This window comes from Epinephelus fuscoguttatus, linkage group LG21, assembly GCF_011397635.1.
Source record: "Epinephelus fuscoguttatus linkage group LG21, E.fuscoguttatus.final_Chr_v1".
NCBI classification, from domain to species: Eukaryota; Metazoa; Chordata; class Actinopteri; order Perciformes; family Serranidae; genus Epinephelus; species Epinephelus fuscoguttatus.
In genome coordinates this window covers 39,560,640-39,575,517 of record NC_064772.1, presented here as the reverse complement: position 1 = coordinate 39,575,517, position 14,878 = coordinate 39,560,640, and the positions used below count along the sequence as shown (strand labels likewise).

General features: G+C 44.8%; 1 pseudogene; it reads left to right on the top strand.

Annotated features, from left to right (window-relative positions):
• LOC125881641 (protein NLRC3-like) overlaps positions 1-12,187 on the top strand; it is a 59,883-nt pseudogene extending 47,696 nt beyond the window's left edge.
• Positions 12,188-14,878: the final 2,691 nt, after the last annotated feature.

The window sequence follows — 14,878 nt, the reverse complement described above, 5'->3', positions numbered from 1 at the left end:
AGTTTCTTAGAAGGACATGTGCCCTGACGGAGATGAGCACAGGTCCATCTGAGGTCAGAGCACTCTGCCTGTAGGCCCAGCCATGCCAACCTGTTCGGGAAGGGCAACTTAGCAGTCCCATGCACAACATCCTCTGCTGTGATCTGGTGCACGACGGAGTCGGAGTTCGAACAGACAAAGGCACACAATTGGCAGGTGGACTGTCACACTCAAAAAATCAGATGGTAGGATAGCCGCCCCCGCCACATGCCAGATGAGCACTTGGAACCAACTAGCAGTGGACAGAAAGGAAGTGACACGAGGGCTCGCTGAGAATTGTCCCCTGCACAGCTTCTCAAAAGCCTGTACACATGGCTTGCTGTCTGACTGGGTTATGTAAGGGGCGAAGTGTTTCACCACCGCAGCTATGGACAAGGCCTCGACCTCACACGGCAGCCAGGAGCTCTGGTTCTGGCGCAACTTTGCGCTGAAGTAGCCAGTGACCCTCACAGTGTCCTTGCAGGTGATACACAGCATAGCACCCAGGCCTGGTTCCCTGACAGCGCCATCAGTTACAAGCCACAGTTGGTCGGCAGGACGTGGAAGCGTGACAGCACGTGCTGAGGATAGTGCTTTTTGAGCAGAGGTGAAGGCGTTATGCAGCTCGTTTGACCACAGGATCACCTCCTTCGACTCACGCCCGGCCACCGTGTCATCCAGTGGAGCCAATACCGCGGCGCAGTTCCTCATCATGCGAGCCAGCACTTTGTATGCGCCAATGAATGAACGCAAGCCTGTCACAGTCTTAGGTGGGGGGCACGCAGCCAGAGTTGAGATGCGGTGAGGGCTGGCTCGGCTTGTTCCCTGACGCCAGCCCCAGCCCAGGATGGAGGTCTGTACATGGGCAACAGTGGTCTTGGTGGCGGATAGGTTCAGACCACAGCGTTGTAGGGCAGAAAGAACCCGCCTCCAGACAGCTAGAAAGTCCTCAAGAGTGTCTGCGCCGCAATACAGGTCGTCTGCCACTTTGGCCACATGGCCCTGTTGAAGGAGGTCTCTAAAGACTCTGCATGTTAACTCCTCCAGCGCCGTCTTGGACCCCGGCATGCCCATAGCACTCCGCACGTACACATGGACACCCTTAAAGGGCGTGACGACCCCACAGTACTTCCATGAGTCTCTGGATAAAGGGATCTGGTAGAAGGCTTTGGTTAAGTCTGTGGCGATGATGTATTTCCACTGGGCTATGAGGCCCAGGGTGGAGTCAACATCAGGCATCAGGGAGGGTTGGGGCTTACTGTATCGGCCGACATCTGCAAAGGCTGTGACCAGGCGGAAACTGCCACCAGGCTTCTTGAGGAGGAATGACCCCTAGAGTATTGTGGAACCCTCCCCTTGCGTTGTGGGGGTAGGACGGGACCCATGTTCACCCTGGCCTGGAATGGCCCCATAGTATCCTTTAAAGTGGGGATCAAACACGCTGTCAAACTCTCTGTGCAGGGCGTGGAACTTATCCCTGATGTCAGGAGGCTTGACGTCATCAGGGTCAAGAGCGACAGGGTCAGAGGACAAGGCTGATCTGGTCGTCGCAACCAGTCCGAGGAGGGGGGGGGTCGGCCAGCACATTGGCGTTGCTGAGTGAGGGGATATATGTCGCGCGAACACGACACAAGTGGTCGCTCTTCTGAACCAGCCGTGGTTCGCCAGTGAGATTTGGGAGACGGATTTTTCCTGACACACCCCGCAGCAAGGTCGGAGTAGGCCATTGGCGTGAGCCTGACTGGTCACGCGAGACGTCCACGTGAGGTTCAGTAGCCAGTTCACAGTCCACATCACACAGTTCAGGCAGAAACTCGAGCTCGATGTACCCCCCGGGCCACACAGTATATTTATCCGGGGCACAGAGCACGTGTGCACGCTGCACAGCGTGCCTGTCCATAGGTGTCTGGAGGGTGCCGTAGCTGTAGATATCCTCACCCAAACATATCTGGTGTTTGGCTGGTCTGATGGAGACGTCGTTCTTTTCCATGAAGGGAATCCCAGAGTCGATATTTTCAACGACAAGACCTTCGAAGTAGAGGCCCCAGCCCAGCCTAGTTGCACATGAGGCCTTCATCATGTTGCCTGTAGCCCCACTGTCAACGGTGAGACGCACAGGGCGGTGACCATGGAATGCATCCAAGTAGGGGGACTGTTTGATCGGTACACGCTTATGGTGTTGTCTCCTCACTAATGCACTCGCCACCAAATCATCAGTCTCAGTCTGCTCACCCATCACTTGGCGCGATTTAGCCATGAACATTCTGTCTTGGGGGGGCAGGAATGTGCATTTGCTAAGGAAGTGATTATCAGGCCTGCTGGCACATTTGCATAAGGGACATGACTTCCTCGGACGGGCAGGCAGGGCTTGCTTTGACCTGGGGAGCTCAGACACGGCCGCACGCATAGCACGGGCATCCTCTGAGGCCTGCAACTCATCTAGTTTTGAATCAAGGGCTTGTGAGATTTCTGGTTTAATGGATGCCATCCCATACCTTTGTTTGATGAGCTTCGGCAGATCAACGTGTATGAGGCGGAGCCATGTGAGGACAACAAAGTTCTCAAGTGAGGGCGTTAACTCCTCATCCTCAGTTACAACATCTCCCATGTGGCTGATGCCGGAATCCTTACACAGTAAGTTGTCATCAGTTAAAGCCATCAGACGTTGATATAAATCCTCTGGTCTCTCATCAGGTTCCCGTTTGATAGCAGCAAGGTCAATGAAGTGGGTTCCAGTGCACTGAAAGCCGTAATGTAGGCAAATAGCTTGCCATATGCTGTCAATGGAAGTGGAGTTTCTGACAATGCTGTGACGAGAGATGACAGGACAGTAATTAGCAATCTGTCCCAGCATGAGCTCCAGCATGGCCACCTTGCGTTCTTTAGTGCGACGTTGGGCAGCAGGAACTGGGTCGACGTTATTTGTAAATCCTCGGCATGGAAACGTTTTGGATTTCTTCTCCCATTCTGCACCATTGAGCAGAAATGGGACAAACTCACCGTCAAGTGACGGTGTGTACAACAGGTTCTGGCGCCAGTTCTCAAAAGACTTCACAGTTTCAATCTTGGTTAGACACCATTGCTTCGGTGCTCTGTGTGAATTAGCCATGCTGCGCACTTAGCCACCGTTAGCTCAACTGCGTCTGGTTGTAGACATCATTACACTGTGATTCCCCTGTCAGGATAGTTACCGTTATGACTTCGGTAGTTGATAATATCCTCGGGTCGTATGTTCGGGAAGCACTGCCACCACGCCAGTAATGGAGGACGATACACATGAATCACACAACGCAGGTTGAGTAGTGCGGCAGCAGCCGTTTAGTGTAAACAAGAACAGGCACAAACACGGGCTCAGAGGAAGTGACGCCTGGTAACTATAACAACCACACTGTACATAGCGGAAGTGACGTATGGTACTATGACAACCAGTCTGCTTCATCAGGAGACTCCTGATCGACAGTTCAGCTCAGCACACGAGAAAAAATACGGAAGTGAAGAATGTGAACAAAGAGCTAAAGTCCAGAGGGAGTGAGACCAAAACCAACTTGTTCCATCAAGTCAGGTTATTTTTCTCTTTAGCAGAAACGTTTCCTGATGGTTTGTGTTGTTGTTCACTGGTGTACAGTTAATATGCTCTGATTGTGTTGTTCATGTGCTAACTGGCTAGCTAGCATCATCTTCCAGTTTCTAGTTTTGAATGTCGATTACAGACGTCCATCATCTGCTGGTGTAGAGAGTTATTTCCTCTCATGCAGGCACAGGACATATGTGCTTGTTGGTCATTGGATTGGCGTGTTCATGTGCAACTTTTTGGCTGAGACATGGCACCGTGATGTGATGCAGCAGGGCGGTCTCATTGCTGCTAGTTCTCTGATGTCTGTTTGGTGTGTCTGGGCCTTTAGACTGCTGCTCATTATTCAGAGCACTTCTTACCTCAGTTCAATCCAAACTAACTGAAGCTAAACTGCTCAACGTGACTGTAAAACAGTAAAGAGCATGATCAGCACTTTAATGGAAGGTTTGTTCTGTGAAGCAGCTGCAGACAGTGATGAGTTTGTGTCAATAAAATAAAAAAACCTACAGTGAACATTTTAGTCATAAAGACATGTCTTTGTGTCCACAGAGAGAGGAAGAGGAGTGATGTTTGTGTGGAGGAGCAGCTGTCCTGCTGTGCTTTGTGTCAGGACGTCCTGAGGGATCAAGTCTCTACCAGCTGTGGACACTGGTTCTGCAGACAGTGCATCACCTCATACTGGGACCAGTCTGCTTCATCAGGAGACTCCTCCTGTCCCCAGTGTGGACAAAGATCCAGAACAAGAGCTGGACTGCAGACAGCCAGTCAGACCAACACTGTACAAAGTAAGACTGTCCATCTGTCTGCTGATGTCTTCATGTCTGATAACAAGATTCTTCTTGTGTTGTACATTTAAAAAATCTCAGCCTCCATTTTCATTCCTTTTTTACTGATATGTAACTAAGACTATTTATAATGAGGCCTTGTTGTTGTCTTCCAGTGGACGCTGGTCTGCAGGAGGTTTTAGATGAACATAAGATCAGTCTGAAGAGGAGATGTGAACGTGTGACTGAAGGAAGTGATGAAACAGGAAGTGGAACCCTCCTCAACAGGATCTACACTGAGCTCTACATCACAGAGGGACAGAGTGAAGAGGTTAATACCCAACATGAGGTGAGGCAGCTGGAGACAGCTTCCAAGAAGAAGACCCTCCATGACACTCCAATCAAGTGTCAGCACATCTTTAAAGCCTTACCTGACCAACAGGGACACATCAGAGTGGTTCTGACCAACGGTGTCGCTGGCGTTGGAAAAACCTTCTCAGTGCTGAAGTTCACTCTGGACTGGGCCGAGGGTTTGGAAAACCAAGATGTCAGTCTGGTGATTCTGCTTTCGTTCAGGGAGCTGAACTTGATCAGAGATGAGCAGTACAGTCTTCTCAAGCTGCTCCATGTTTTCCATCCAACATTACAGAAGGTCACAGCAGAGGAGCTCGCTGTCTGGAAAGTTCTGTTCATCTTTGACGGCCTGGATGAAAGCAGACTGTCATTGGATTTCCACAACAATGAGGTCGTGTCTGATGTCACACAGAAGTCATCAGTCAACGTGCTGTTGACAAATCTCATCCAGGGGAATCTGCTTCCCTCGGCTCTGGTCTGGATAACTTCCCGACCTGCAGCAGCCAATCAGATCCCTCCTGCACGTGTTGACAGGGTAACAGAAGTACGAGGCTTCACTGACGCCCAGAAGGACGAGTACTTCAGGAGGAGAGTCAGTGATGAAGAGCGGTCCAGCAGAATCATCTCACACATCAAGACATCCAGGAGCCTCCACATCATGTGTCTAATCCCAGTCTTCTGCTGGATCACTGCTACAGTCCTGGATCACATGTTGACTACAGAGCAGAGAGGAGAGCTGCCCAAGACCCTGACTGACCTGTACTCACACTTCCTGCTGGTTCAGGCAAAGAGGAAGAAGCAAAAGTATGTTGAAGGACATGAGACGAGTCCACAGGAGCTGACGGAGGCTGACAGGGACGTTCTTCTGAAGCTGGGGAGGCTGGCGTTTGAACAGCTGGAGAAAGGAAACATCATGTTCTACCAAGAAGACCTGGAGCGCTGTGGTCTTGATGTCACAGAGGCCTCGGTGTACTCAGGAGTTTGTACAGAGATCTTCAGAAGAGAGTGTGTGATCTTCCAGAAAACAGTCTACTGCTTTGTTCATCTGAGCGTTCAGGAGTTTCTGGCTGCAGTCTACATGTTCCACTGTTACACCAACAGGAAGACAGAGGTACTGGATGACTTCCTGGGTACAGACTTCAGTCAAAAGAACTCAAAGCCAAAGTTTTTCCTCAAGAAGATTTCTAAGTTTTTTGGAAAGAGTGAAGACCATTACCCATCTCTGGATGAGTTCCTGAGCAGAGCCATGGAGAAATCCCTGGAGAGTGAAAATGGTCACCTGGACCTGTTTGTTCGCTTCCTTCATGGCCTCTCTCTGGAGTCCAACCGCAGACTGTTAGGAGGTCTGCTGGTCGGACAGACAACAGTCCAGAAATCATCCAGAGATCCATCAACAACCTGAAGAAGATGAACAGTGATGAGATCTCTCCTGACAGAAGCATCAACATCTTCCACTGTCTGACGGAGATGAACGACCTCTCAGTTCATCAGGAGATCCAAGAGTTCCTGAAGTCAGAGAACAGATCAGCGAAGGAACTCTCTGTGATCCACTGCTCAGCTCTGGCCTACATGCTGCAGATGTCAGAGGAGGTTCTGGATGAGTTGGACCTGATGAAGTACAACACATCATGGGAGGGACGACGCAGACTGATTCCAGCTGTGAGGAACTGCAGAAAGGCTCAGTAAGTCCAGATGTGATTAACATTATAAATCAGTGTAGATTAGTAGTTCAGTTCTTCACAGATGTTCCTGAACTGTTTCAAATGTTGATGTTTCAGTTGGTTGTGTTTCTAGCTGTCAAGTTACTGAACACAGTTATTCTATTTATTTCTAATAGTTGTTACATTTGTCAGTTTTGTCTTATTTCTCTTCCTTTGGGTGTAGGGATGGCTATCATCAAGGTTTTAACACTACTACCACTCTTACCCATACTGCTTATTGATCCGCTACTTTAACACAACTCTTATCGGTTCTTATTTTGTGTCTCTCAAAACAAACAGAAGAACTGAACTGACATTACTTCATTTTCTATGTATGTTAGTCCAGTGTATACATTAACATTCTGCTACAGCGTTGTTTCGAACCTAATTACAATTTTAAATTTAATTCATGGAGCCCAATATCACAAATCACAGTTTGGCTCAGAGACTTTACAGCATACAACATCCCTCCGTCCTCGGACCCTCACAGCAGAAAAGGAAAAACTCCCCAAAAAAACCTTGAACGGGGGAAAAATGGTAGAAACCTCAGACACCTGAATAAATTCCTATTATGCTGTGTTCCCACCAAACTCAAATTCGCAAATTCGGGCGTCAAGATTAGATACAAAGTCAATGCAAAGACGCGATTAGACGCGAATTCGCGTCCAACGCCTCATCGCTTGAGTTGAAAATATTGAACTATGGAGGCGAATTCGCATGACGCTGTGCCGTGAAAGCCAATCAGCGTTGAGACTCTCCCGACGTCACTCACGACAGCAATAAACTGCTACTCACCGGGCACAGATGGACAGACGCTCCGCAGCTGAAATGGAGCGCCTGTAGTTGGTGTCCTGTCGGGAGATCCTGGTGCCAATCCTCGCCAACAGGTCCTCAAACTCGGCCCCAGTCAGCCTGAAGTACCGCTGAGCGGCTATCATCAGACGGAGTTCCGGGAGAAGGTGGTGAAACTTGCTGAGCTGGATGCGCTTCTGCAGGATAGGGTGAACCCAAAAATGACGGCGTTTGGCCCTCCGACGCATCTGGGACTTCCAGAGCAGGTACAAAGTAGCGATGGTGGTTATCTCAGCCATGGTCGTCAGTGACGTCTTGACGCCCTGACGTCCAGTTGTTGATGCCGAGATGGAGGAGAAACTTATCATTGCGGTGTGCGGCTACCCGGAGCTATATGATATTACGTGTCTACTCTACAGAGACCGCAACAAAAAGGAGCAGGCTTTGGTGAAAGTCGCCGAGGAGACTGGTCTACTTGCTAAGTTCTGCAAATATGTGTCTTTTATTAGTTTACAAAATGGTTGTACTATGAACGTTAGCACAAGCTTAGCTCCAGTTAGCACAGCCGGCTTCCCCGCTACTTGCGCAAATGACGCGATAACGCGAATTAACAAAATGGTCCAGCGTCCAAACTCGTGCGTTACTCGCGTTCCGTGCGAATAATTCGCGTTCATCGCGTTTGGTGGGAACACAGCATTATAGACAATAACATCCCTGAGGTGGACGGGATAACGGGAGATGAACTGCAAGGTAGGAGGTCGAAAACACTGCATTTCTCCACCTGAATGTGACGAACTTTCACTAGATGTGCCCAAAGATTGCTCGTGTTTCTGCCCTGTGTGTGCGTGTGTGTGTGTGTGTGTGTGTGTGTTTGCCCCTCACACATGCAGCAGGCTGTGAGGCTCCGACACAGAGAGCTCTCGGTCTTTAATAATTCCAGCCCTGGCCCGTTTAATACTGGGTTTCGGTACCCATCCCTATTTGGGTGATGGAGGTGACGTGCAAACCTGATAAAACTAATGAAGGTCTTTAGAGGTGGTGTTGGAGGTTTCATCACAACATATAGCAGTGTTTTACAGTTATCAGTGAATGCAGTAAAGTTATTATTACCTGAGTAGGTTCTGCAAGGTGTCTGATATCATCACACATACAGGTGATACCTGATTATTTGAAGAGTATAAAATAAGATCTGTATCATTTTCCAGAGGAGATTTCTGAAGGTCTAGAGAATTACTTTTGTGCATTTGATTATTCTGGTGATGGTTTTGGAGCCATTTCATAGTGAACATGGAGGATGTTAGGGGATATCACACGGCAGAAATGCAGCTCAGATTAATGGTTTGACTTTACATTGTTTAAATAACATCAGACTAATCTTCATTAATTGGCTTTCATTAGTTTGAATTATTCATGTTCTTTTTATTATGATTATTATTAAAAACTATTTCAAATGTGTTTATTCTGTTTGCTGTCTTTAAAGCACTTTGTGAACTTGTTTTTGAAAAGTGTTGTTTACTTGTTATTTTCATCATTATTATTGTTATTATTGATGTTATTTGAATAGAATATGTCAGTGAATCAGCCACTGTGGCCACAAGTGACACCTATGTGATAATGCTGAATGTTATAACAGTGATTTGGCAGCACAAGTGTAGAAAGTCATCAGATCAGAGAACTGATCAGTAACGTCAGTTACACAACAACATCTATGTAAAGTTTAACATTAGCATTAGCCAGCACCAGCTAGCTAACAAAGAGAGATCATCTTTCCAACTGTAATTGTTCACTGAGTTTAAAACATGGTTTTCTAATCAAGATGGTGTCATGCTAACTTTGTGGAGACAGACATGGGATCAGATCACACTGACAGACATTATGGAAGCCTGGATGTAACTCCATTATCTCTCCCTTCATCTGCAAGATTAAAGCAACACACAGATTAAAGTCTGCAGGTTTGAGAGAGAGTGATGAGAATTATTGTTTCCTGTCAAACACAGTGACATAAGATCAGCTGAACCACTGATGTGAAGAGCAAATGTTCATCAAAACACAATCTGTCGAACTGTTTCATCATCAAATACATGAAGTCAATATAAAATCAATCAATCAATCAATCAATTTTATTTATAAAGCCCAATATCACAAATCACAATTTGCCTCACAGGGCTTTACAGCATACGACATCCCTCTGTCCTCAGGACCCTCACAGCTGATCAGGAAAAACTCCCCAAAAAACCCTTTAATGGGGAAAAAACGGTTGAAACCTCAGGAAGAGCAACTGAGGAGGGATCCCTCTTCCAGGACGGAAGGACGTGCAATAGATGTCGTACAGAACTGATCAGCATGATAAATTAACAGTAATCCACATGACACAATGAGACAGAGAGAGAGAGAGAGAGAGAGAGAGAGAGAGAGAGAGAGACAGGTAATGACAGTAGCTTACAACAACATTATTGAAAGTAATAATATTATAGTTATAGTTCTGGCTACTGTGGTACAATATGTTGAAAGTATATATTAATATCTGGCAGTATACATGTGTGACAATAGTCATATGTGTATAATAACAGAAGAAGTATGACTAATGACTAATGATGGCAGCAGCAGCAGGAGGCATCTGGCAGGACCATGGCAGCAGCACAACCACACACGTCACGCTGTCCAGGCACCGCTGTGATATGAGTTAATCTGAGAGACAGTGGAGCACAAAGGCTCCGGAGAAGAAGCCGAGTTAGTGACATCCAGAATGGCCGAGTTAGCAAGATGCAGTAATAGAATACAAGAGAGAGAGAGAGAAGGTGCCGGTGTATTATAGGGGTCCTCCGGCAGACTAGGCCTAAGTCAGCCTAACTAGGGGCTGGTACAGGGCAAGCCTGAGCCAGCCCTAACTATAAGCTTTATCAAAGAGGAAAGTCTTAAGTCTCGCCCTAAATGGGGACACGGGGTCTGCCGCCCGGACCGGAACAGGAAGAAGATACCACCGGAGAGGCGCCTGATAGCTGAAGGCTCTGGCTCCTGATCTACATTTGGAGACTTTAGGGACCACGAGTAACCCTGCGTTCTCAGAGCGCAGTGTTCTGGTGGGATAATATGGCACTATGAGCTCTCTAAGATATGACGGAGCTTGACCATTTAGAGCTTTATAAGTTAACAGTAGGATTTTAAATTCAATTCTGGATTTTCCAGTGCAGAGAAGCTAAAACAGGAGAAATATGATCTCGTTTCTTAGTTCCTGTTAGTACACGTGCTGCTGCATTCTGAATTAGCTGGAGAGTTTTTAAGGACTTACTGGAGCTACCTGATAATAGAGAGTTACAGTAATCCAGCCTTGAGGTAACAAAAGCGTGGACCAATTTTTCTGCATCTTTTCAGGTCAGGATAGGCCTAATTTTCGCAATATTACGCAGATGAAAAAATGCAGTCCGTGAGGTTTGTTTTAAATGAGAATTAAAAGACAAATCTTGATCAAATATTACTCCGAGGTTTCTTACGGTAGTGCTAGAGGCCAGAGCAATGCCATCTAGAGAAACTATGTCATCAGATAAAGAGTCTCTGAGTTGTTTGGGGCCAAGAACAATAACTTCAGTTTTGTCTGAATTTAACATCAGGAAATTGGTGCTCATCCAGGTTTTTATGTCTTTAAGGCAGTTATGGAGTTTAGTTAATTGATTTCTTTCTTCTGGCTTCATCGATAAATACAACTGTGTATCATCCGCATAACAATGGAAATATATAGAGTGATTTCTAATGATGTTACCTAAAGGAAGCATATATATAGAGTAAATAGGATTGGTCCGAGCACAGAACTCATGGAACTCCAAAACAAACTTTGGTACGTATGATGATTCATTATGGACGTCAACAAACTGAAAACGATCAGATAAATAAGATTTAAACCAGCTCAGTGCAGAACCTTTTAGGCCAAAGTGTTCCAGTCTCTGCAGTAGAATTTGATGGTCAATAGTGTCAAACGCCGCACTAAGATCTAATAAAACAAGTACAGAGACGAGTCCTTTGTCTGAAGCAATCAGAAGGTCATTTGTAATTTTAACTAGTGCTGTCTCAGTGCTATGATGCACTCTAAATCCTGACTGAAATTCCTCAGATAAATTATTATCATGGAGAAAATCACACAGCTGGTCTGCAACTACTTTCTCAAGGATCTTTGACATAAAGGGAAGATTAGATATTGGTCTATAGTTGGCTAACACCTCTGGATCCAGGGTGGGCTTTTTTAGTAGAGGTTTAATTACAGCTACCTTAAAAGACTGTGGTACATAGCCTGTTAATAAGGATATATTGATCATATCTAATATATAAGTGTTAACTAAAGGAAAGACCTTCTTAAGTAGCCTAGTTGGGATGGGGTCTAAGAGACACGTTGATGATTTAGATGAAGAAATCACTGCGGTCAATTCTTGAAGAGAAATTGGGGAGAAGCAATCTAAATATATATTAGGTTTTACAGCTGTGTTTGAGGTTAGATAGGTACTATCTGAGGACAGGAGGTCATGAATTTTGCCTCTAATAGTTAGAATTTTGTCATTAAAAAAGCTCATAAAATCATTACTGCTAAGGGCTAAAGGAATACAAGGCTCAATAGAGCTTTGACTCTCAGTCAGCCTGGCTACAGTGCTGAAAAGAAACCTGGGGTTGTTCTTATTGTCTTCTATTAATGCTGAGTAATAGTTTGCTCTGGAATTGAGGAGGCCCCTCTTGTAAGTTTTATAAATTATTAGTTTATAAAGTGTCCTCTTTCATAATAACATATTCTGTAATAAATGTGTCATGACAGACTTTCTGGCTGTGGACTCTCAGAGACTCACTGTGAAGTCGTGGCCGCAGCTTTGAAGTCCAACCCCTCCCATCTGACAGAGCTGGACCTGAGTTACAACAGGTTGCTGAAGGATTCAGGAGTGAAGCTGCTGTCTGCTGGACTGGAGAGTCCACACTGTAGACTGGAGGCTCTGAGGTCAGTTCACTGACTGTAGCTTATGATGTTCTTTGTATATATTCAACACAACTCTCTGACTGAAGCTTCATATTTTTGGTTCATATATTTTGGGGATTTTGCTTGAATGTCTGAATATTTGGTTTTTCGGAGATGAAAAGTTTGACAGGACAGTTTTTCAGCTTCTGGTCCATCAGTCAGTGAAGATGATGTCAGTACTGATGAGGCTGTAGAGTGTGTGAGGGATATGAATGAGGTTGTTGAAGATCTGATGACAGCAGATAAAAACAGGCTGCAGACACTTTGAGCTTCTGTGTGAGTAATAAACAGCAGCCCAACACAGGCCCAAACGTCCCAACAAAGAACCATCCAAGGTCTGTTTGAGGACTTTAGAAAGAAGCTGCAGAAGAAAAAGACTCTCTGCTGTAATGATGACAAAAAGATGTCAGGTGAGAGCAGTCATAGTGTTTGTGATTCAGAGCAACAACAGACTGTATGTAGTTTTATAAAGTTTCTGTTCTCTAACAAATCAAACTCTATTTAAGAATCATCTAACTTTTATCTTTGAGAAGTGAAACATGGAGTTTCTGCAGAGATCTTTTGATCATGAAGTCCAGTAAAGTTTTAGAAGCTGGATGGAGATTATAGTGCACATCAAACTCACAGTTCCTCTGGTTCTGCTGCTCATCTGAACAGGTCAAAAGGTGCAGCACTCTTCAACAAACAAGTTCTGCACCAACCCCAAGTCACTGAAGTGATGATTATGAGTGACATCATCAAATGAGGTTTTGAAGGTTCTAAGTTATTTCCCAGCAGATCTAACTGTTGCTCTGTTTTCATGTCAGCATCGTCTGATCATTTGAAGTCACAGACCTTTAGACTGAAGCAAAGAACAAATCAATGTTCTGCTTCAGAAACATCTTTGTCTTAAAGGACAGGTTGATATTTTTCAGCTCTGTGTCAGTACAATGCTCAGGTGTCCATATGTACATTCAAAGAGTTGTTGGTGTCTGTAATCATTCCTTGTGTCTGTACTGTCTGTCAAACAATCCCCTTATAACCTGACTCCGATGTTACCAGATGGAGGACAAAATCCACAGTCTTGTTCTGTGTAAAAATGACTTGTAAAGTTGATGTGAAACTAATCTGAGGCTTCAGCAGTCTGAGTTACACATATCAAGTGAGTGTGTTGTGTTTGACAGTGTGTCCTTGTTGAGCTGCAGTGGAGGAATAGTAACTCAAAGAGGGACTTTGGTCCTCAATAGTCTGTAACTTTGGTGGACACACACTTGATGTGTCTGACTCACACTGCAGAAGCTTCATATTAGTTCCAGCTGAACTTATGGAGTCATTTTTTACAGTGTAGTTGTGTTATGAAGGGACCACTTCACATTCAATGTGGACGGGAGGAACGATTGCTGCCACCAATAACTCTGTTAATGTACATATGACATGTGGCTGTTGTTTGAAGACACACTGGAACAAATGTGGAGCTCTCCTTTAAATGACATAAACCTACTGAGCTCCCAAATCCAGGAAGAAGAAGCTCATGTAATAAATGAAAGAATGAAGTTTGTAGTCCAACATGTCTGATTTGATATTGATCCTCTAATGATCAGCAGCATGTTATTAATCAGTGTTGACATGAATAGGTGTATGAATGTTGTGGTGACATTTGGATGATGTCTGTAGAAGGCTGACATTATGATGATCCACAATAACACAATGACAAAGTCACTCTACTCATGTTAGGGAAAAGCTCATTGATTAGGACATAGTAATGTTGAGCTACACATTTAAAACCTGAACACATCTGATTGGATTATTAATGGAGTTTTATCTTCATCATTTATTCTTTGACACTAAACTGCAGACATGAGGCTGATATTTATGAGGTCATATCAGAACTGATGACATTCACACTGAGATTAAAATTGAGTTTTTAAAATGTCAACTCCAAATTTAAAACTGAAAACAGGATTTAAACGTTTGAAAATGACATTTGTGTGTCACATTTACAGTTTAGACTTCCAATGTGGAGCTGTACTGAGCTGTACAGTAAGTGAACTAAGTGAAGCCTCAGCTCTAAGTGAAACATCAGGATGTTAGTGAAGACAACCTACACTTCCTTCATATATCAGAATAAACTGGCCTTTAATGACTTGATCCTGTTTAACCTGTCAAAATCCCACATTTCATTCAATCAAATCACTTCTTACTGTGTGTAATTATGTAAATGTATTACATTTAATAAACACCTCTAATTCATGTCAATGCAGCAGATTTAAAACCTTAATATAACAAATCAGATCCTACACTGAATCATTCACTCCAAAGTCACTGCGTCTTTATTGAAGTAGCAGCACGTTGTCATTAATATTAATGAGAGCTCTTTTTCACTTTTTGTATTTTACAGTTTTTAAGCTGCATCTTGTTGAGTTCAGCTGTTTGGAGTTTCCATTTTCTAAACTTCTACATTCTAAACCTTCTTCAGCTCTGAACACATTATTAAACACTGAATGATTTCAAGCAGGAACATTGTCTTCTAAACTTACATCTTTTATTCTTTATTCAGATTGAGTTGGTGCACTTTGTCAGAGATCAGCTGTGGTTGTCTGGCCTCAGCTCTGAGATCCAACCCCTCACATCTGAAAGAGCTGCAGCTGAGCTACAACAACCTGCAGGATTCAGGAGTGAAGCTCCTGTGTGATTTTCTGAGAGTCCA